The 24,965-nt window shown below is 37.3% G+C and overlaps 1 protein-coding gene across 12 annotated transcripts in view; it reads left to right on the top strand.

Annotated features, from left to right (window-relative positions):
• RhoGAP19D (Rho GTPase activating protein at 19D) overlaps positions 1-24,965 on the top strand; it is a 101,444-nt gene that overhangs the window by 45,571 nt on the left and 30,908 nt on the right. Inside the window, exon 1 of one of the 12 annotated variants that reach the window (XM_046624253.2) lies at positions 7,221-8,320. The exons of the other annotated variants lie outside the window; for them this stretch is intronic. The gene's annotated coding sequence lies outside the window, so the exon portion shown is untranslated. Of the gene's footprint in view, positions 1-7,220; positions 8,321-24,965 lie in introns of those variants that run through there. 12 annotated transcript variants of the gene reach the window in all.

The raw sequence follows: 24,965 nt of genomic DNA, 5'->3' as shown, positions 1-24,965 counted from the left end.
CGTTCAAACACCAGCTAGTGTATCACCGACGTGTTATCGCATCGTCTTCGCGCTACGGACAGATCAATTTGTTCGCCGATGAATGAAAGACGTACGTGTAACACGTATGCACGTAACGCGTATCGTATCGCCTACCGAATGGTGGTGGTTTTTTTTTCTTTTTCTTTTTCTTTTTTTCATTTTCTTTCACAAAGACGTGCCTGCGTACGTGTTATATTTTGCTTGGGCAGACTTGAATCATCGACTGTTTCTTTTCCATATATCAGACGAAAAGAAGAAGTGCCGCTGTAACGAGTAGCGGCAACACCACCACCGGCGAAACTCTAGCTGGCTTATGTCAAAGTCGATTAGTTTACGCCTTTATTTCTCTCGTGCGTTCAGAAGCGTGCGATTGAACGTCGTTGTGTAAAATTAGATCAACCTTCGAATAATCGAGAAAGAGCGAGAGAGAAAGAGCGCAAACTCTTTGATCGAGTATTTTATTCGGCTATCCTTCTCTTTTAAGTACGCACATTACAGACTGACAACGATCAGCAAACTCCGAGTCTTTTTATACTCTATCAAAAGTATAAAAAATATCTCGTCGTCAAACAGAGGGTAGAAAATTGGAACGGTGATAAATTTGAAAAAAAAAAAAAACAACGAAAATATAATCGAAATTGAAAAACTTGTTGATTGTACGAAAATTGTTTTATTTGTTTATTTTTTTACTTTAACAGAAACCCTTTATTGCGTTGTTGTATAAGTGGTTGGAAATTTGATTTCGTTACGTTGGTTTTTTTAATAATTTATTTAAATTTAGAAATCATTTTTGAATGCTGGGAAGAATTTTTAGTTTCTTGGCTAATTTCTGTTTTTCGAACATCGGTGTTTAACTTGTCCAAACGAACGAACGAATCGTACAACTTGTGTTATAATAACAACGAGAATTGACAGCTGGATATTAACAGTACGAGTGCTGACCTCGCCTTGCGCGATACCTACTCGTATAATACGTACGATAAATATCGTAAGTAAGTAAGTATACGTATGTAGGTCCGTTCGTTGCGTCAATAATTAAGAGACCGTGTGCAGATCACGCAACGCCAAATATCATCACGCACGTTTTATTATTCTAGGTATATACATATATATATGGAGCAGTCCGTACCATTTCCAACTGGGCCTGACCCTTGACCTCTCGGATCGGGCCCGCAATTTTTCACGTAATTATTCTCACTTTGAAAGTCATTCAGTTTTTTTTTATACAGATTTTTCGGGCTCGATTTGAATTTTCGAAGAAAAAATCGAAAACCTTTCAAAGCGAGAAGAATCTTATAAAAAATCGCGGGCCAAATCCGAGAGGTCAAGGGTCAGATCCAGGTCGAAACGGTATGAACTGCAATTTTATATGCAATTATTTTTCTCCAAATTATTTCCTCGCTGTTTTCCTTTTTTATGTGGATAAGATGATGCCCACTCTCATTTTATTTCTCTTTCTCTTTCTCTCTTCTTCTTTATTTATCTTCGAATTTGCCAAACGCGCCTTTTAACCGTTTATCGGTTTATCCTTCGCTGCACTCGTGAATTATATTCCTGATCCTTGAGCGCGTTCCGCAGACGCGATACGTAAAAATATACATCAAAGGCGTTGTTTTAAGGCGAAGAACTGTAGCGAAGGTTTGCGCGAAAATTTCATCAATGATTCTCTGTTTCTCGCATTCTCGTTTCTTTCATTACACGCAGTATGCATGTAGGTAAGGTGTTTCAGAAAAATTTAATTCACCATTTTCCATCGTGGCAACCTTTAAAAAGTTCGTTTGGATTAAGAGAATGATTCTGTGATAAGATGAGCGTTCTACGTTATATGGAAGATCGCGATCATTTGATTTTGCACTTTTATTCACATTTTTTTGAATTAGTCAAGAAACACGTTGTAGCACTTTAATTATTGTTTCTTTCCTGTCATTTGTACGCAATCGAAAAATCACGATCCATAACGCAACGACAAATCAGCCGGAAATCTTATTATCCTAAATCAAAAGTTCACATTGAATTATAACTATTTTATGAGATTGAACAAATGATTAAAAAGTCGTCAGATCCACTTATCATATTACAAGTGGTGGGTCTTGTTTGTGCTGTAAATTGATATTACGATCGACGCAGGCAACGGAGAAAAAAATTCATTCGCGATACTTCGTAAATTTAAAAAATTATATAAAAATAAGAATTCAACCGAGCGCCGTTTTCCATATAACGTAGAACGCTCATCTTTTCACAGAATCTTTTTTCTATCCCGACCAAGCTTTTTCGGGGGCGTCACGGTGTAAAATCGCTGATTGTTTATTCCCGAAACACCCCAACATATTTTTCATAAGTATACTTTGCTCTTCTTTTCTTTGTAAAAATTATTTACAAAAAGCGGGTTCGATTTTTAGCCAATCTCTGCGTACGTAAGTAATTTACCGCAGCTATGTTTTACGCCTTGGGCATCACGCGGCTCTTCACCGATTTACCGATTTACCGATTTACCGACCGACCGACTGACTCATCGGAATTGCGTTACGTAGCCGAGAGTGTGTAACGACGCAACGACGATGTCGAGCCGCCTCGCTCTCAATGATTACACGATTTAGAACAATAAAATTGTGCAGATTCGCCTGGAAAATTGACCAAGGCGGAGCTCACGATTTATCCACGCGAGCCGAAAGTTGTGCGTTGAGCTTAACCCTCGGTAAGCTGACAAGGTGCGTGTAAAACTAAGAGCTTTCGCATTCGGTATTACAGAGAGAAAGAGAAACGATCGTAGAATGAAATCGTTGTAATTAAATAACGATCACTGTAAAATCTCACATATTAATAACGATGAGTTACGGTTTTAATTTTAGTCTCGTACACTCGTCGAGATTAGGATGAGAGAGAGAGAGAGAATTTGTAAAGAAGTCGAAGGAGGAATATCGCTAGGCGCGAGAAGCGAGAGGAAAAATAAGGAGGCGGCTGATCTCTCTTCTCTCGCTCGCTTCTATAGAATTTACGTCAGCGTCCAAAATTAGTCAGTACTAGTCATTGTCCGCAGGTATAGACGTAAGGCGGCTGCGGTGTCGGGTTTAGGTAATTTCGTAATAAGATACTAATTAGAAATGATAGGAAGTTGCGGCCGGCGAGTTACGGTCTGTAATGCATACGTACGTGTATATACGTACAGCGTACGAACCGCGTATAACTGTAACCGAATAACCCAAATAAACTCCCGAGTCTGGGACGTTATACTCGATTCTTTATCCTTCGGCAATTCGTTTCGTTAACACCTGAAGATGTGTGCGTACGACGTAGGTTTTTACGTAGCTACGCGTCTGTCGGATAACAATACGAATACATGTTCAAATATTGTACCGAATTTCAACCTCGAAACGAATCTCATCTCTAAACTCGATTTTTACCTCGACGATGAAACGAAAACCGTGTATTAGGATGTTTTATGCAATGGGATCAGATTTCTGGTTTTGTATTGTATTGAATATTGTATAAATAAATTCATCACGGTTTTTTTATTCGTCGATACCGCTGTATTGTAGGATTACACTGACAATCAATTTTATACGTATCTACTTTTTTTTTTTTTTTTTATTTAAGTGGATTAAAAATCCTTCACGCACACGCGTGTGTCGAAGAATAATTTCACTTGCATTGGTATATTTTTGGAAGAAAACGGATGTGTCCAGGAATCGTTGGGGTGGAGTTTGAAGTTCCGAAAGCGCCTAGTTTCGAATTATTTGACGGCGAAATTCGAAGTTGAGAGATCAAAGTTTGACGAAACAAAAAAGTTTCGAACGGTCGGAAAGTCGGCTACTCAAAGTTCCGAGATGCGAGATCTCGAAAATTCAAGTTACGATGGAGCAAAGTTGCGAAAAGTAAAGTTTCGGTGCAGAAAAATCAAGAAAGTTAAAATATACTCACACAGCGTGGTTTTTAATCAACGAGTGCGGAACTAAAAATCTTGGATCATTCGGTATTTCGATGTTTCAGATTTTTAATTTTTCTCATTTTATACTTTCGGAACTTTGAGCGTCGGTTTTCCGACCATTCGAAACTTTTTTGTTTCGTCAAAGTTTGATTTCTATACTTGAAAAGTTTCGCCAGAAGAAAAAATTTGAATTTGGCGCTTTCGCAACTTTTCAAATTCGGAACTTCAACCCCGTCCCGAATCGTTTGGTTTCGTTTCACAAAACTCGGGAGCTTTCGACGAGCTTCCGATGATCATCTGGTGCGGAGTGCTTGCAGTTCCTTGCCGATATGCCCGTAGTGGTTTATCTCTTGCAAAAATATATACCGTGCACGTAACGCGCGTCTTCCGCCAACAGATATAGAAAGACGGACGGATCGTTAGACGCTGTGACGTAGGATCGTTTCTGCGCTGCCAATCCGTGACGTATGTATGTACAAATATACGTACGAACACCTCGTGATCATTTTCTCTTTTTAACTTGGTACAGAGGTTGGTTGTTCGAAGAATTTCGTTAATCTTTTTTCTCTTTCATCACCTTTCGGGACATTTTTGCTCACGGTGCAACAACGGATGGCGTTAGTGAAAAATTTCACGAATCAAATCGTTCCATTCAGGGGTGTTGGGTTCGATTTAATTCTTGCCAAATTATTCGCACAGCTTACACTTTGTCTTATTCGTCTTCTTACACTACGGATAATATAGTCTTGACAACCGCACGAGGGAATCGATTTGTATTAAAAATTTGTTCCGCATGTGTAATATAGCGTAGAATAAGACAAGATTTGGAATCGTCGTTGAAAATTCTCCTACTCGTTTCTTCGCAATCTTGTCTTCCACGCCCAAATTGTTCGCGTCATCGATCGTTTTTGGCATTGCGTGATTCGTGTAAGCGTGCATACGTAGAAAGTGCGAAGAAGCACGCGTTTAGTTTGGACCGTGTGTGCTTGATGCTCGTCTAACAGCCGGCAGGCAGTCAAGCACGTGTATCGTCAGGCACCCCGAACTCTGAACCCTTATAGCTCTCTGACTTTTCGAGGCCGGAAAATCGATCGGTCCGTTTCCTTTTCTCGGTTTCGCAAAGTTCTTGACCATTTGAGTGACACGTTGTTGCGACGTGTAAACTTTTGTGACATGGTTTTTGGGGTTCGCCGATTACGAATCTGAAATCAGATTTGGAAAATTCAAGATGGTGGATTCAATGTTGTAGACGGAAATTTGAAATTTCATCGAGTTCGGTTGTAAAATTCTGTGCTGAGGTTTTCGGGGTCGCTGATATTGGATTCGCCATTTTGAATTTTTTAAATCTGATTTCAGATTCGTGATCAGCTACCCCGAAAAACCCCTGGACAGAGTTCTTTTTTTTTTCGTATTCGATCGAATAATCAGCGACGCGAAAAACTTATAATTTACGTAAAACACGCGTATGCGAGGAGGAGTAACCTTCTCGGAAATGAATCATTCCTTCAATTTTCACGATTTTTTTCAATCAATTTGTTTCCAACAATAATAAATTACATTATATCGCAACGATTACTCTCGAGTATTGAAAACCTGTTAGTTCTCTAAATATACAAAAAATGGATATAAAATAGGTGGTAAGAATACTCCAACCGTCATGACTCAAAGGGTTGCCCTGAAATAAAGTCAATCCGGTAGTGAACAGTCTTATAAATCGGTCTCGTTTCCCTCGTATATCTATCGATCTATCCGTCCATCCGTTCATCTATCTTCGTTTCCGAATAGTCAAACCACGCGCGTGTTTCGAAAGGTCAAAAGATTGTACATTTATACTATGTATATATATATATACTCGGTCGCTATGGAATATATATTCTCGTGAAACAGGGATCGTGGAATATCAGGTGAACGGTCACCTCGGAATAACTTGGTTATAATAGTTAACGCGTCCCAACATGCGTATATGGAATAAATTATAACAAAATTGCATCAGCTGAGGGTGAAATTTCAAACGGCAATTCAAAAATCACCGAAACTATTCGTCGACTGGACGAGAATTCAATCGGGTAAATGGGTATACGGTTTACATTTAAGAATTCGTCAAAAGTTATTCTTTATACGTACCTTATTGTATACAGTGAGAAAATAGTTTATTTATTATTAACAAACGTATTATTTGTGTGTAACGAAATAAATGTTTCTTTACGATTGTCAAATCTTTCGTCGAGCCAAAGTATGATTTGTTAACCGTTGACAAATCTCCATCGATCATTGTTTGACTCGGTTAAAATTTTATAACAATGAAAACAAAGTAATGCCCGGCGATGTTCAGAAAATAATCGATATTCGAAATTAAAAATCTACCATACGAATCGGTGCTGTTAAAAAACAAAAGGTTAAAAAAATTGACAATCGACGAATCGCCACGAAAATATAAATTTTACGTATATTTGCAAGAAAAAGTTTCTGTTTATTCTGTTAGCTCGTTAAAAAAAATTTTTTTGTTTTTGAGAAGAATTGAAATGAAAGCGTGAACGAGTATCGTTATGACTTTATTTAAACGAATTTTTTTTGTCTACAATCTCGATATTTTTTTTTTTTTTTTTAAGGATATTCTCGAGATATATCGGAAAAAGTAAATAATTGTCAAGTACGTATGAAATAGAGATAAAAATTTTCCGACAAATTGATTGACAAGTTGTTTTTTTTTTTCTTCTAATAATTATTCCCACATTGCTGGAACGACGCTAATTTTGAAAGTAGAAGGAAGAAAAGAAAAAAAAAAAAAAAACAAACTCAATTTCTGCACACATTTCCCAAGAGACATTTCAAAATCGTTGAACAATTACAATTTCTTTACTCAAATAAAGACATTTTTTAGGGGTGAATGTTTTCATTTTAAAGAAAGAGAAAAAGAAGAAGAAAAAAAATATGTACACACATACGCGGTATATACTTTTCAACGAGAACGAGACGATTTTTCAGTTTAACGGTTATAATCCAATTCATCGACGAATATATCAAAAATATGAAGATTATAGTTAGGAGGTGGAATCACAGGACACCGTAATCCTCGCAGATAACCCGAATCCTGCGGCGTATCGACTTACTCAACGGCATTTGACACCTTCTGGATGAAGGAAAGAAAGAAAAAAACAAAAAAAGAAAAAGAAAAAGAAAAAGAGACGAAGAAGCGAGGGTGGGGAAGGGATTGGAGTAGGAGGGAGGGGGGGATGTGGGTGCCGGCCGAGGAATCGACGACACACCGACTCCGGCCAGTGCCGCTTCGTCTGTCGGACCGACTCGGCGATTCTCCTCGTCGGTTTTGCGATACGTTACGTAAACGCGAATTCGAATTTTTTCACTTAACGCCGATGATTATGCCTGTGCGGTACCGTGATACGAAGTTGTTGTAACAATTGGTGCAGGTACGAAGTGAAAAGGTGCGACGATTATGGATGAATAATTTAAAGTAATAAAAATTGAACGATTTTAATGAATTTATTGATGATAATAACAATAATAACAGTGAAATAAAATTGGGTATCGAAGACGTTGGGGGTTGAATACGAAGAAAAATCAATAAACTTCTTTCACATTTTTTTTTTTTTTTTTATTCGGACAAATATTTAACCAGTTACTGGTACGTATTAATGTTGCAAGAAACATTTGCACAGGGTTGAAATCCGTAGATTCAGATTATAATGTATATATATTTATATATGTATATACTCAATTATAAACTCGCGCAATTATTATTTAATCGGATTTAATACAATTTATACACGTATGTATGTGAATCCTTCCGAGTTTGGATTTTATTTTAATTAGTGGTGTTACTGTTGCAAGGTACGGTTTTATTGTGAAAATTTCACTCTTAGACATTTTGTATATATAACAGAGGTGGAGTGCAGATTGCAGTGCGTCCAAGTTTTTGTGGTTTTCTGTAAAAGGGCAGATATATTTCTAGTTTGTCGAAGCGTGATTTGTGCCGGTTCGTTCGTTCGTTCGTTGGTTGGTTGGTTCATCCCGGCATCCGCACCTGCAAAATCTAATACGTACGACGCACGTCGCGGTAAATCATTAAATATTATTTATATATACAGTTGTGTGAGAATTTTTGGCAGCGACACTGATTTGTGTCGTCCGGCGAAGTGTCCTGAGGTATAAAATAACATACCGATGTTACACGCGAGTCACGAATCTCCATATTTTAAACAATTGTACACGCATATACCGGATTTTTCATCTAAATCCTAGAATTTACCGCGTGTGAAGGAAAAATTTGATACTCATCGACATTGTCGCTGGATTATTTAAATATTCATCTATCCGCGCAGACCTTCAAGCTTGAACACGTGATTGCTTCGAGAGGTAAATATTTATTCATATGTTTTTGGATTCGAGTAAATTGTTTGATTTTTTTTTTTTTTTTTTCCCCTACTTTGGATAATTCACTCAAATTCGAGTTTCCCTGTAAGATTATTCTCGCGTTGCAAAAACCCACGCATGAATTATTTGAGTGTGTGTGTACTTAAAGAGCGTGTCCGCTCATCGCTTTATCTGCAGATCGTGAAACACGGTCGAATACGATTAATGTTCACTCACCTTCCCGTTAGGTTCTACCCGTTTCTCGCTCTCGTGACTCTCTTTACGTTTTGTTTTTTTTTTTTTTTTTTTTTTGCCATGTTACGTATGTGTATTTCATTTACCAGTCTTTACGATATGCAATTTTTACGAACAATTTCCGAGGCACATAATAAACTCTGTAACAGCTTCATTGCGGATTGTTTAAACCTTTGAGTCGTAGTGGTATAAGAATTCTTACCACATATTTTTTAGAGAACTTTGAAAGCATATTTCTTGGTGGTTTTTTGCTACACCTGACAGTATACTGATAGATTTTCAATACCCGAGAGTAATTGTTGCGATATGATGTAAGTTATTATTGTGGGAAACAAATTGATTGATAAAAAACGTGAAAATTGACTTTAATTACATAAATTATGAATTTTCCGGATCGCTGATTACGAATCTGAAATTAGATTCTTAATATTCAGCACGGCGAATCCAATCAGCGACCCCGAAAACTCCTGAATTGGGTTTTTTGGCCATATTCGATCCGCCATCTTGAATTTTTCTAATCTGCTTCGAGATTCGTAATCACCGGGCTCAAAAACAACAGAATACTACGGCATAAGAATTGACTCGGTACAATAACGTGTGATTGAAATGGTTAAAACGTTTGTACGGTATTTGAAAATAAAATGAAGAATTTGCAAACAACGATTTTAACGTAACGTGATTGCAAATTATTACATACATCTAGCACTGATTGCACGAGGTTATTCTTATCATTCGGAGAGATTAAAACCCGTCCGAAGCTCACAGCCGAACTTGTTTTTTGGTCATTAGCCGTGCGATATCTGGTATTTTACACGTAAAGATTAATTTCCGGTAGAGACTGTACCTACCGGTTTCTACGTTACACACAATAAGATAATACGTCAATAGCTGAATCGTACTTTTGACGTAATCGATCCGGGCAAAAAAAACGAAGAAAAACAAAAAAACCAGAATGGGAACAAAAAGCATCGGAGAGAATGTGCACAGAATGACTCTGATCGTGAATGAATGGGAAGGAAACCTTACGTAACAACAACTTGGAGTTCGCCTCGTGGTGAAACACGTCGTTCGGTTTGAAGAATTTTTTTTTATACGTATATATATACATGTAATACAAGTTGGATAATTTTCGCGATTCGATCGTTGATCCGCAATTCCGCCGTTTCGACAAATCGCCGCTTGTCAGATATCATAACCATAGTACGTATATTATGCACACGTGTATTACACTGTACAACTGACGTTTGAAATTTGTGCTTAGAATTTGTTTTTTAGGTTTATTTATAAATCTACATAGGTATACGCGATTTGCATAAACGGCGATAATGTCTCATTATTCTTTTTCTTGATCTTGTTACAAATGAACGAAAGAAAAAAAATTATCCCACTCGTCGGCGTAATTAATATAATTGATACGTTATAACTTTCGATGAAATTTATTTTATCTTGTAGTCTTTTTTTTTTTTCTCTTTACTACCTTCTTCTTCTTTTTCACGAAAGATCATTTTTACATCCGATACGTTACTTATGTATCCGTTCGAGTTTTATTTCATACTATCTGCCCCCAAGCTTAGATCACAAGCGTTCGATTTTATTTTTATTTTTACGATCGATCGTTTCGTACAGTTTGCCGATATTGATCGTTGCGCCGATCAACCTGGAGCAACGCCGTCAAAATGTTCAATTCTCCGTTTTCTCCTCTTCTCTTCATCCGTAATCAAAATAATATCGTAACGCCGATATGGAACTCGCGAGAATTGGCGACGAAAGGAGAAAAAAAAATTATTTTACGCTGAAAGAAAAACAAACAATAAATAAACGATATCCAATCCTTGTGTAAAAATTACAAAAACATATCGGCGGAAAATTTGCTGCCATTCGCGGATGAAGAGGATGAACGAATTCAGGTCATTTTGTTCGCGACCGTCAAGGACGCAGATCTCGAATATATCATCCGTAATGTTGATATAATACAGCCTATCCGAAGCTCGGAAGTAATGTAAGATTTCCCCCATTGTTATACACATATATATATATTATACATTATACACAAAATATATGTATATTTCTTTTTTTTTTGCTAACCATTTTTTCAAATTCATTCCTTTTTTTTATCTGTTCGATAGATTCGTCGAATTTCGTTAATTTCGTTAAATCGCTTAAAAACGATACGTGTGTAAACACATGGAACAAACGTTCGATCGGTCAACAAACGCAAAATGAAAAAAGAACAATTATGAGGGGAAAAAAACCTAAAGGAATAAAATCCGCTGTGGAAAAAAAAGTCTTGTCGCGCTTGCTCGCTTTGCAATATCGGTGCGGCAGATTCGCATGATGATGAAAAAACTTGATGAAATGTATTAGTCAATTAGTCGTAGGGTAGGTAGGAATAATACCCGAGACAAGAATTCCTCAGTTTTATTTATTTATTTTTTTTTATCATTTTTAATCTCGTTACTTCCGCACCTGCCAATGCTGCCGATGATTCTGCTGCTGCACGTATATACACCTATAAGCTAGAAATTATTACCGCGCCGACGATTTGTGCGTCGATTAATTACAACGTCAACCCCGCTCTCATACCGCACGATTAATGAGAAATGCCTCAATGAAATTGAATTTTATAAGAAATTTAAGCATTTAATATGCAATCATTTTTTTTTTTTTTTTTTATAATTAATACACCCATCTTATGAATGAACTTTTATGAAATTGAGTACGCGTTATACAACAACAAATTTATACGGTATGTGTTCAGATATTATGCACGTGGTTCAAGAGCACGTTATATATATTTAACTGTGCATATATACGTATAATATATCGTAACAGTCGTTGTATTCTATTATCGATCACCACGTGTATGTGCATACTACATATACACGGTATGTACACATAGTATATATGTACACCTGTATTACATGCACGTATCATCCAACAGCTCATGGTGCGTGACCTGGTTCACTTCTTCTAGGCTTTCAATTTATTCCCTTCCGCTTTATTCGCCTCCGATCCACGCTGCATGCGTAATATATACAAATTATCTGAAGTGCAGACGCGTGTACATCAAAAGTTGGATATCATCTGTTTACACGTACGTATAATATGCATGTAATACCTGATGCACGTATGCTTTCTGCAGTTTTAATTTCGATCACTTTTATGATTTTTTTTTTTTTGTTTAGTTTCGCTTGTGTACGACAAAATGTTTGATATGAAACAATTACTTTTACGTTGGACAAAAATATTTAAAATAAGAAGAAAAAAACAAAATGCTTTCTGTTTACTATTTCGACGTGTGTATTTAAATGTAATCATAGCAAGAACAATAACGACGATAATGATGATGACGACGATGATTATAGGTTTAGGCGGGCATTGTTTCATCACTTGAGAAACAATGGCAACAATATGCGCACGATAAGATTGGTGAAAATTTTTGAACTTTGCTGCTGCAAATAGCGTTTCCCCCTTTTTGTATACACGTATACATGTGTACACTGGTGTACGTATTGCGCGTGTGTGTTTGCGATATATAAAAAAATCTATATAAACTGCACCGAGAATGAGAGAGAGACAGAGAGAGAGAGAGAAGAATTGTGAAAGTTTTCAGTGCCAGGTTGTTAAGGTCCAGGGGATAAATATAACGCGTTTCGAAGAGACAAAAGGAGGCGTGGAAAGTTGAGTTAAAAGAAAAAGAACACGATACAGATATGTATAAAAGTTAATCGTTATAGCAATTACGCTTGTATCTGTGCAACGTATTATACCTATATTATATGCTTCGACTAGGCGTTAATTTTTTTTACATTTTATCTATTTTTCTTCGACGATCGTTCGGACGTGAAAATCGAATGTGCGAGATTAAAAATGAAGGGGAAAAATGGAATTGAGTCGCGTGGAAATAAAAAGAGATAGGGTGCGTGAAAAAAAGGGGGGGCGAAAATACGATGTAGAAGCGAACGCAGAGGGACGTGGCAAATGTTTTACACAAGAGCGGTGTTCCGGTAGAAATGCCGGTTAAAACTACGAGTGGAGAGGAAGCAGATGTCACGCTTCGCAGAGCATTTCTGCTGCTGTTGCAGGTGCCGGGCATCCATCGCTCGTACGTACGTACCTGTACATACATCGCGTACGGCAAGGTTCGTTTGTCATTATACATATGTCCGTACGTATACAGATGTACGGGGCATTCCACGTCGACGGAGTAAACGGTCGACCGTGACATTTTCTTTTTTATTTCATCAGGGATTTTTCCTTTACGCTGGTTACTAACCCTGAAAATAATATCAATATTTTCTTCAATCGTCAGTCTTTACCCTGTGAATTTTTAATCATCTCGGAAATATCCAGAATTGATTTTTATGAGACAAGGAGAAAAAGAAACCTTTGGCTTTCGAAACAAAACATTTTAAAAAATCTTTGGGTAAAGGCGAGCGATTGAACAAAGTACAATATTTTTTTGGAACCTTTTCAGGGTTCGGAAATTACGTAGGAAAAATCCTTGGTGATATTAAAAAATGTCAGGGTGAAGCGTTTACTGAGTTGGCGTGGAATGCCCCGTATATACACGTACACTGACACTCGTGAATTTCCAGAGCTTGCGCAATTCCGTCAATTCTGCACGTTGATGTATTAGAAATACGTATAAGGTATTACAACGTACGTTAAAAACCCGTTCAAAGGTTCGGTATTTTGTTCATCCTTTTTTTTTTTTTTTAAATTCACATTTCTTATTATGCTTAGTTACAACCGTTTTCCGAACAGTGTTTGAAACAACAAAATTTTGTACGTATATGTGCACAATAATATACATGTAGGAATTTTCTGAACGATGCACCGATGAACCGTAATAAAGTAATTGGCATATCTAATCATATTTTGGATAAGCAACTCTTGAAGACATTATAAAAATCAATGTGTATTTTTTTGTTTTGCCCCTCTCAACGTTTCGTTACGTGGTTAAAAATTTATTTTACGAACTTTGAACTTTGAATTGTTACCATTGTGAAACAGGTATACACGCAGATATTGAGAAATCGAAATGTAATCGTAGTATAATAATGTCTCGGCACAAAATGAGTAATACAAATAACGAGACCAAATAGAAAATGGAAATAATATATATTTATTTGGAATCAATGGGTATTACGACGAAGGAAATTGATCCATTGTTCATGTGTAATGAAATGTAATTTATCAATTCGTGCGTTGAATTATAACAATCATCTACGTGCACGGTCTGCCGATAATATCTCGATGACGACGGGATATTTTTATTGTTTTTCTTTCATTTCGTGTGTGTGTGTGTGTATCCTTTGGAGGATTTAAATCGTGCACGCCTTCAGGTTCCCGAGGTCGCCAGGTTTTCGACGGTTCCCTCGAGCGACACGGAATCCGGTCGTTCGTTCGCCGGCTTGCGGACTTCCGGGACAATAAATCGAGCCGGTCTGCCCGCCATGCCGTGCCGAGCCAACGCACGGATTCTGCAGGGCTGCAATGCAAACCGAATTGTCGTCACGAGGCTTTACGCTCCGCTTTTTCGATTTTTTAATAAGAACTGAGAGAAAAAATAACGCTTCTTTTTTTTTTAAACTTTTTTCCTCCAAACAAATCAACGTCAAGATTAACAATCTTGCAAATCTTGGATTTCAGAGCTTTAAGCCGTCCATTCGATACTTCGTAGTTTCGTAGAAAATCTCGAATTTCTAAACTTCAAGTTTTCGAAACTTGTCAATTTTCGTCCATCAAATTTTACCGCCCGCTTCTTACACGCGTCGTCTTTCGAAACCGATTGTGAATTACACTCGCGGCTCGTCTGTTACGCCGTATTGTTTAAACAAGGTATATGAATTAAGGGCGTTTCGTGCGCCGAATATCGAGGTCGAATTACCGTCTGCACCCTTATTCCTATCGCTACGTAATATATGTTGGTAACCAACCGTCTGTCGCCGATACGTGTAGCGCCTCATTTACCGCTTCGGGTATACATAAAGCTGTATGTACCTACGCATATGTCTATGTTGTATGTATTCAAGTGTGAAAATTGGCGGTAGGCGTATGATCACGTGCGGCGCGTGCCGAGAATCGCGAAACACCTGCCCAAATTCTTGACTCCACGGATGTTTTATACTTGTCTACGTATAATTTGACCATTTTATATGAAAAAAATAAGAGGTGAGCAGTTTTTAAACGTCGGTTTAATCAGTCGCCAAATTCACGTGCTTCAATGAATAAAACAATTTTCTTCAGTCATTTACAATTAATTAACGAACGATTTATCGATGCATTTATTCACTTACTCGCGGTGTAATTGTATACCTAGAGGTATAAATATTTGTCAGAAAATGACTCTAATGCCATTGATTTCGGATTTGAAAATAAATAAACCGAAATCATTAAACGTATGCATGGCTTTTGGAAAGTTTGTTGATAATCTGGGAATGTATTATACATGTATACGTGTATTATACAGAGTGAATTTCTAACGACTGTACGGTTCGTTGTATGTTAAAATTTAACGCGCACGCGCACCGTTCTAATATCAATTGTTTGCCAGGGCGACCAACCGTCGCAAGTGTAACCTGATTGTAAAACAATTTTACGAGGTTGAAAGTTAGTGACGTTATCGCAATGAAACGTCGGGGGAAAAATCATTATTGTGCAATTTCCGAACGACTTTCAAGGTATTAACTTTTCGAAGTACACGAGTTGGTATGTTTTGTTTATCATGGTTTACTAAATTTCAGACAGCTAATCTTCGATGTAGGCGAAGTAACGCGATTTTTGCAAAAACATGCATCGTTTTACCGTAACGTTGCTAATTAACTTCACACTCGTGAAATTTTGACAGTCGAAAGTTGAGCGTAGTTGCCAATCTACAACTGTCAAAATTTGTCAGGTTACATTTACGAAGGTTGGTCACCTTGGCAGACAGTTGGTATCGGAATGTGGCGCGTGCGCGTTAAATTTCAGCAGACGACGTATCGTGCAGTCGTTAGCGATTCACTCCGTATATTTATACACACACGTATGCATATTATACATGCAACGTACGTTACACGCGACAATTAGTCAAGTACAGAGCTACTCGCAATCAGCTCGGCGCACATGAAAAATAATTCGGTACGATTCATTCGTCACAATTAAAGTCTCGTTAAGCCGAGTGACCGCGGCCAGTCAAGGCTGTGCCTAAAGAGAGCTATAAGCCTATCCTAAATGACGAGGAAAGCCGCTCGTATATACCTACCGTTACGTATGTACGTACGTACGTACATACATACATATATTTATGTAAACTACGGTGCGATCCGATATTAGCTCCCAGCGCTGTCAACAATATTTTATTCGCGAGTAGCTCTGACTCCGTTCTAGGGAGTTTTTGGCGTTGCCGACTAGTTTCGGAACGCACCCTATATTACACACACGTTTGATACGTTAAAATAGGTCCGAATTGAAAATATTCGAGATATGGCTGCATTTTTTGTCTACAGGTATTCTTGACCCTCAGAAACTTGAATCTGAAGCCATTTTTGAGCTGCATAACCGGTGTTTCGATAAAATAAAAAAAATTTGACGTTTTGTGCGTGTTCCTGAAAAACTGCTATCGGTAAGTGAAAAATGACCTGACCCAACGCTTATTGTTAGAGCGGAAAATTCTACATCGAATTATGTGAAGATATGTCGGAAACGGAATCTGATCAACAAATTGAGAATAAAGAAATTCTACTTATCGACGGTATCTGGGGAATTTTGATGAGATGATTTCTTCTCTCTTAATTTGTTAATCCGATTCCATTTCCGACATATTTTGACGTAATTCGATGTAAAATTTTTCGCTCCACACAATCGTCAAGTCATTTTCAATCTATCGACAGCAGTTTTCGAGGGAAACGCAAAAAACGTCAACTTTTGCTGTTCTCTCGGAACGCCGTCTATCCAACTCAAAAATGACTTCGGATTTGAGTTTCTGACGGTCGAAATCCCCTGTAAACAAAAACGAAGCCATGTTCCGAATATTTTTAATTCGGAACTATTTTCACCGGACTTTTTTTTTTTTTTTATTTTTTTTTTATTGCGTGACAACAGACTCGGTGCAAACGATGTTCGTGTACGTGGAGGCCTACGGTAGCACCGATGTCTGTCCGATTGTAGGCTAATTGCGGTCACTTCCGTCACGTTGCGTGTCACCTATAATGCGGTATAAATAAGGAAGGTTCGGTGCGGACAAACAAGCCAGCCAGCTCGCTCGTATCAGTGGTAGACGTATCGCGTTTATTTATGATAATATTTCTCCAAATATATTATCATTTACGAACGGCAGTCTCCTTATACCATACGTGTAATACGTCTATGGGGCATTTAGTTACAAATCTAACGGGTTTTCGTTAACTTCATTTTCATTTGGTTGGATATTCTTCAGACTATAATAAATCAGTCCTGGAATTCTCGAATTTTTATCACACAAGGTAAGTGTACCAGTTATCGACACGCTTAGACACAATTATTGACTCATTTATTTTCCAAAATTATTAATTTACGGGAGAAATTGTGGAATTTCTCGATAACTAAAACAATTGCTAGAGATTCGAGTCAGTCACTAAATATTTATTTTTTGGTTATTTTAAAACCGACGATCAAACAGATACAACTAAAAAAGGGTGAATAACTGTGGAACGGGGATTGAGTTACGGATATTCGACAATTATTAATACAAACTTTTGTCTTTTTCGAATTCTCGATCAATTGTCAGAAATTTAATTTTCTTCACCTTTATTTCTTATTTGAGAAATTTTATAATTTTAAATATTCAAAATTCAATGTTCAATCGTTTGAGAAATTTTTCAAAAAATCCAGAAATTTTCTCAGTCCTTAAGAATCACATGCTGAAATTATTTGGAAAAAATATGAAATTAATTTTGAAGAAAACTTTTCGTAAGTCGTGTTCTTTTTTTAAGAAATTTATTGAATATCGTTGGAAAAGAAACAGGCATTAGAAAATATGTTATAGTTAAATACGATCCTCTAGCGGTTCACCAAAGTTTCTTCTGATCTATTCCGTAACTTTGCTTTGCCTCGAAGCTGAAACTTTCCCTCCTTGGAATAATTCTATCTCTCTCTCTCTCTCTCTTTCTTTCTGACGCTCGATCCTTGTTCGCGAATCAAATATCCGTAATATTAATGCACGTATACCTGCATTATACATAAACGTATGTTCGACAAAAATTATTATTCCCGCGGCTAAAGCGAATCGGATCTGAGAGAGTTCCAGTTGTGTCTTGAAGCTGTCGTCTCGAATACGAGAAAAACGGGGCTTGGTTTTGACCACTGATTATTTTCGTGGTTTCTATACCTCCTCAGTTCCACAGACAGACTCGGCTACTTGGGGTTTTCCGTGTAATATTACACCTTTCCAGTTACACGTTACACACAAATAAATACACACACCTTACATAAAATTTGTCCGCGCATTTAACCACCACCACCATCATCATCGTCATCATCATCATCATCATTATACGCGGTAGATGTACGAGTCGTTCTGCTTTCCCTCGCAGAGCCTCGATCCGATGGAGATAATAATATAATAATTCCTAATCGCGTAGCTGCCTCCGGTTTCGAATAAACTTGGTAAGAAAAGTGTCGTCTTTTTTTCAGATACTTTTCGTTCAGACACCTTGTATATTATATGAAATAATTTTCTTTTTACTTACTTTCATTGTCAACGAGAAGAAAATTAGGTTTGTTTGAGGACGAGTGTTACAACAGCTACTGCATTAGTTGGATAATTCCACGTTTCTTACTCGTCAAAATTTATCGAGTCAAAGTAAGGTACGATATCATACGCTTGTTGAAAAGAACACTTGGATCGATTCAATTCAATTTCGTCGCTGTATCCACTGAAGATAATCAAATATAGCAATAAATAAAAAGGCTGCGATCAAAAGTTGAATAAAATTTTATTTAAATTCATCCTGTGGCAGGGCAATGTGTGTTAAATACGGTATAATGTAGGTAGGTATTCTCTAGTATGTATATATATAACGATTCTATTATCGAATCGTTAATGTTTATGTTTAAGGTGGCCATTTATTACATAATATATCCACACACGACGCAGGTACCGTAAAACCTTTTAATATGTATATATTCCGAATGACGCCGGTCTACGATTAAAGTTTCGCGAAGTTGGTCGAACACACAAAACGATTCGAACTTATCGCTGACCTAGGCATGACTAAACGTTACGGTATATACGCTTTAATTTATATTGTCTTTAAATTTAGAATTTGAGGTCGGCGTGATTCGCGGCTGGCGAGCAAGGAAGAGGTAAAAAAAAAAATAAAAATACAAATTCAGAGGATAAAAAAAGAAAAAGAAAGGATTGAAAAAGAAAAAAAAACGACAACAAAGAATACGACCAGAGAAAACGGCGATTCGTCGCGAAATACAAACGATGCTGTATTTATTGTCTCAGAATTGCATATATATATTATATACATATATATGTATATATGTATAGACGCGAGCGAGAAGAACGCGATAACGAAAATTAGACGATTATTTTATCGTCGCGTGGGGGTTGAGCTTCGGTTTTATCCTCTGTAATTATATATATATCGCCGCTTAATTTACACAAACGTCGATCAGTCGGGTCATATTCGACCGCAGCTGGTTTTTTTGTTTTCTTTTTTCTTTTTTTCTCTCTCTTTCAGTTCAAGCGTCGCTGCGTTTTAATGAAAATTGAAAAATGAAGACGGAAAGAAAGAGAAAAATAATTAGAATTTGAAGTGAAAACGAAGCATAACGGTTGAACTTATGGAATTATTCATACGTTATAGGTCAACGCAACTTTGCTACAACGCATGGTCATTAACGCAGTCTCGTTTGTCACGTGAATAAGAAAAGAAACAAAAATTTTATCGATCAACGGTAAAATTTAATCATCTGGCCTAGCTACATATTTGTTTTAGACTTATTATTACCGTTTCTTCCTCCTAATCGTGGGCAGTACCGGCAGATCTATTACATTATATATACATATATGTGTATGTATGTATGCATGCATGCATGTATAATACGAGGGAGTGAGTTAGCTTTTGCCACGGAGAATACATACTCGATGGATTATTTTTGGATCGATATTGCAAACGCCTCCTGGTTTTTTTTCTTTCCTTTCTTTTTTTACCATTTACATTTTTACTTTTTTTCTCTTCTCTTTATTCCGTATCGCGTGTTTGTCTCATACGCATCATTTATGTATAACAATAACAGTGTCGATTATATAACCGAACTGATTCATTCATCGTTCTGTTCGCAACCGAAGAATCGCAATCGTTATGCATGAAAAATTACTAAAGCAACGTTACTCCTCATAGGAAATATGTAATACAATATACATATATTACGATATTCTCAGTTGGTTTGATTTTTACTCTTTCTTTTTTCCTTTGCATCGCTATTCTTGTCGTACGATATTGACACGTAAGAACCGGAGACGTTCTAAAAGTGTAATAACTCGACGGGAAAACATTCCGCTTTCTAAAATTCATCTAAATCGGAAATAATTTATATTAATATCTGTATATATATATATATATATATGCACGAATTGTTTATAATCATCGATACAAGTCTTAATATAAATTATTTCCGATTTAGATGAATTTTTTACTGCGTCTTTAACGATTTGTTGAATTGCTTGTTTTATTTGATAAATTATCTCTGCGACGTATACATCGTATATACGTATATTATAAGTATGTTTATAATATGATAGTAATGATAATGTGATACAAATGCATCGGAAAGAGTGATTAATTATACTCTTTTCTTTTCTTCTTATTTATATTATTATATTTATACCACACGTCGCGGAAGAATGACGTTGGAATTCATAGCAAAAATGGTGAATAGAAAGTAAATAAAAGTAAGAGACAAGAAACGAGCCGCGGCGACTAATGAATCCGAAGACAATGGCCGACGACGACGTCACGGCTACGAGTTGCGAATATGTCATTAGTGGATATTATACGCGTATATATATATATATATATTGTGCACAACATCCCTTACATTACTATCGCAATATTTAATCACGCGTATCCGTATGTAATTAATGCATGCGGAGACGAAAGGACGAAGCGCACGTCAGCTGTGCCGAATACCAAAATGGAATTTATACGCAGTTGATTCATCGGTTGATTATTTTTAAGTTATTCATTTGTCAATTCGATTTATTCGTTCGAGCTATTACGGACGGAATGAAAATACACACGCCTAATACCGAATTATTTTCTGGCGAAACCTTCGAGTAAAGAAATTAAACTTTGAAGAAACAACAAAGTTTCGATTGGTCGGAAAGCCGACGTCTCAAAGTTCCGAAAATTCAAGTTACGACGGAGCAAAGTTACGAAGAGTAAAGTTTCGATAGGGGAAAATTTGGAAAATTAAAATATACTCGGGCAGCGTGGTTTACCGAACGAGTGGGTGGGAAAAATTAGCAACACCGAAAATCAGAGTGACCAGGATTACGAACGTAAAAATATCGAAAATCCAAAACACAGAACGATCAAAGAAGTAAAATTTCACCGAGTCAGAAATTCACGGGACTGAAAATCTTGGATCATTCGGAATTTCCATGTTTGGTACTTAGAAATTTTCTCATTCTCACACTTTCGGAACTTTGAGCGTGGGTTTTCCGACCATTCGAACCATCGTTGTTTCGTCAAAGTTTAATTTCCGAACATTTTAAAATTCGGAATTACAACCCCGCCCCAAATTAAGCGCTCAGTAGACCAATAAAATTAATATATTGTATAATCCAAGTCAGTCGGAGAAAAAATCACTTTGTTTGCAGAAGTTGTCAACAAATAATATCATGATCGTCAACAAATATTTCGTTCGCAACGTAGATGTATCGCAAATTGGGAATGTTCGGCTTACCGATAATTTTCCGTATCTTATATTACATTGCGATCGAATCGCGCTGCTGCTGAGAAAATCTCGAAGCACGAAACGTCGATCAGTTCATCTACGCCTCGAGATGCTGGTGTTGGCGCGTATGAGCGAGATAACCTTTTGCTCGAATCTTCTCATGCATGCCGCCTTGGCAGCTAGCGGGGCAGTCTGATCGAAAACAGAAGGCTTTGGATTCGATCCGTGGCAGATGCGATCATCGGAGTATAACATATGTGTGTGTGTGATGATGAATGAAAAGATGACAAGATATATATATATATCTGCGGGACGAAAACGCACCGTGATTTCCTTTTTCTTTCACGATCGAATCGTAATCGATTGGTCAAGTATTTGCCAATTTTTCTGGTCACGTTCGAGCAATTAATCCCTCGTTTTATCATCCGCCATGCGAAATAGATCATCGATCAATCGACTAATGATTGCGATTTTCTTTTCTTTGTCGCAGGGACCGAGTCCGTTATTGGTACGTTGCAACGAACGAGTATCCTGACTCATAAGTAGACACTTCTTTACACAGTATCTTGTTCGTTACGTTATTACTGTATATTCTAAAACGAAAGAATTTACTGTACCAATAACTGACAAATCTTTTATCGTTGTACATTTGGAGACTAATTTGACTATATGTACCGACGATACGTATGTTCACACACACACACACACACACACATATATATACACACACACACCTACATGTATATATATGTGCAGAGAGAGAGATAAAATTCTGCTCGGAGATGTTTACCGGCGTAATTACCACGCTGCTGACGAACGAAAACAAATTAGTCATTAGTGGTTCTGGGCAGTTTGGACTTAGGAATACTATACCACCGCTGCTAGCACCGATATGAGGTCTCGACCCTGAAATTTTGAAACGGCGAATCTTGACCTCAAAACGTTGTCTGTGTCGTTGTGTCGTACCTACCTATATAATAACGATGTAATCGCAGCCTCAAACCTAATCGCGATAAGGAGAGTGGTTAGCAGCTGAACGATGCAATAATTTATACGGCAAATCGTTGAACCGAACGATAACCGACGTCAAGGATAAACCGGAGGAAATGAATTTGAAATAGTAAAAAAGAGAACGTACGTCAGTCATTCGTTCGCAGGTGATTCAAGACGAGGTTTCAGTCTGCTGCTGCAGAGTGCGGCAATAATGAAATACCGGCGTGCAATTTGACGACGTAACTCGAAGAAGAAACAACGACGAGAGAGTATAATGGGAAAATGATACACACGCGCGGTTCGCGTTTGGAAATTTGTCAGGAAAATTGCTACTTGCAGGCATAACGCGTGATGACGGTTGTAGAGAATCCTCAACGGTAGAAGATTTTTGTCCTTTGCCACGTCTCCGTTCTTGCATATAAAACGAGTTCTGATTCGTCCGGCATGCGTAGAGTGAGTCGGTCGATGAAGGACGCAACAAAACGATCCGCGCCCAAAGAGAAAAAGGAGAAAAAGATTGACGAATTTATTACGTATATTTTTCATATCGTTGAAGAAAATAAAGAAACTTGTCTCGATAGGCAGTTTTTACAGGCGGAAAGCCTAAGTTTGCCCTAGATATTAAGAACTCGCGATCGGCACTCGAAGTCGGAACTTTACAAAGTTATCTGTACGAGTGTCGATGAACCGAAATAACCTTATTTTACTCTCCGGTGGTTATAATATAATATCACCGCGCGATGCTTTTGGTAATTTATAAACAAGCACGCGTTGCGACGCGTCTATTGTATACCGTTTTCGAATGACTCTGTAAGAATGGCGTCGTCGTGCCTTTAGCAAAATTTTGTCACGTTCTGATTTTTTCTTACTTCTTTATTTATATTTCTATTTAGAAATTACACTTCAACACCGGACTAGATGTTTGATACAAAAAAAGCATCGGTATTCAATTTTTCTTCGTTTTCTTCTTCCGTTATCTTTACTTACATACATATGTCTATACATGCAACATACCAATCCGAAATCTAGGACGTAAACATCACACCCTTTACGATCACAATGACAACAAGAACAACAATAATAATAAAAATAACAACAACAAAAAATATCTTGGGTAGGTGTAAATTGAAAATTAGACATAATTCGTTCGTTGCGTGTCGATTGTACCTATGCACGTATGTATGTACCTACCTATAACGTTGTATACATATACGTGTGACGTATAAAGTGCCAGCAATTTGTTAATCTTGCGTTATCGTTATTTATCATCGTCTTTGTCGTCGCGTTTACTTGCCGTATATATACATATGTATATACGTTCGTCGCCTCCATACCCACCGTAAACATACATGTAACACAAGCATAAGCTTATATCTAGCAACTCTCGTTCCGCGGATCGTCTCGCGGTTGTAATTCTCGCGTGTTGAACCGTTTCGTTCGCATCACGTTATACAGATGCGTGATAAAAGAAGTAAGGCGAAAAAGAAATAAAATAGATGGAAAAACTGCCGGAGAGCTAACTGGTTTTAAGACCGTCTCTTTCTCTCTTATTCTTTTTCTCGGCGTGCACCATATGTATACATATATATTCCAAGGCGTAAAGTATTTGTAAATTGCGAACTTAACTAGCACGGATCAAGGACCACGTTCACAGATCATCTCATAGGTTTCGTGAGTACGATACGCATGTATCACGTGTAGTACAATACACGTTGTACGTACAAATGGCATTTACGCACGCTTCTGCGTATCGTATGTAAGACGAGCAAACTCGAGATGATGATGATGACGATCGTGACGATATAAATTGTACTGTCATTTAGGAGAATTAAGTTAGCGATGCGACTTGTTCGCCATTCATTGGCTAGCCGGTGTTATCCAAGAGTCGAAGCATATGCCTTATTTTATTAGGTTACCCGTATCACCGGCAGCGTGTAGAGCGATACGAAAGACAATTGTAACGTATCGCTAGCTTCACCTCGTCGTGTGTGACTGATTAAAATTCGCGAGTATAATCGCGAATTATTTCTTTTTTACTTGTTTAGCTTTCGTTAACCCTGCCAGTCACAGTTAGATGCTTAGCCAGTTTTTCTTTTATAAAAAAATGAAAAAAAATCAAAAATTGAAATTTGCATTTTTTTCGACATTTGTTTAGCTCGCAAGACAAAAACTCGTGATTATCCTAGTTGTGATTTTTCAGACATCACGTAAGCATTAGGTTATATTCAATATTTCGGCTTGACAAAAGTTCACAAAGTTAGTTTGAATGTCGATAAATCTGATGTGAAAATTGTAAGAAATTTTATTTCAACGGTTTGTCTTAAAAAATAAGAAAAAATAAAAAAAAACAGCCATCAGGCTAGGCGACCACCTTAACCCGTTGTGACTTGGGTTCGATGTCGATTATCTTGTGACTCCATCGACGGCACTTCCGTTGAGGTAGGCCATAGTTATAACCGGACTG

The sequence above is a fragment of the Neodiprion pinetum genome, chromosome 4 (genome assembly GCF_021155775.2).
Source record: "Neodiprion pinetum isolate iyNeoPine1 chromosome 4, iyNeoPine1.2, whole genome shotgun sequence".
In the NCBI taxonomy this organism is placed as follows: Eukaryota; Metazoa; Arthropoda; class Insecta; order Hymenoptera; family Diprionidae; genus Neodiprion; species Neodiprion pinetum.
This window is presented reverse-complemented; position numbering and strand designations above follow the sequence as displayed.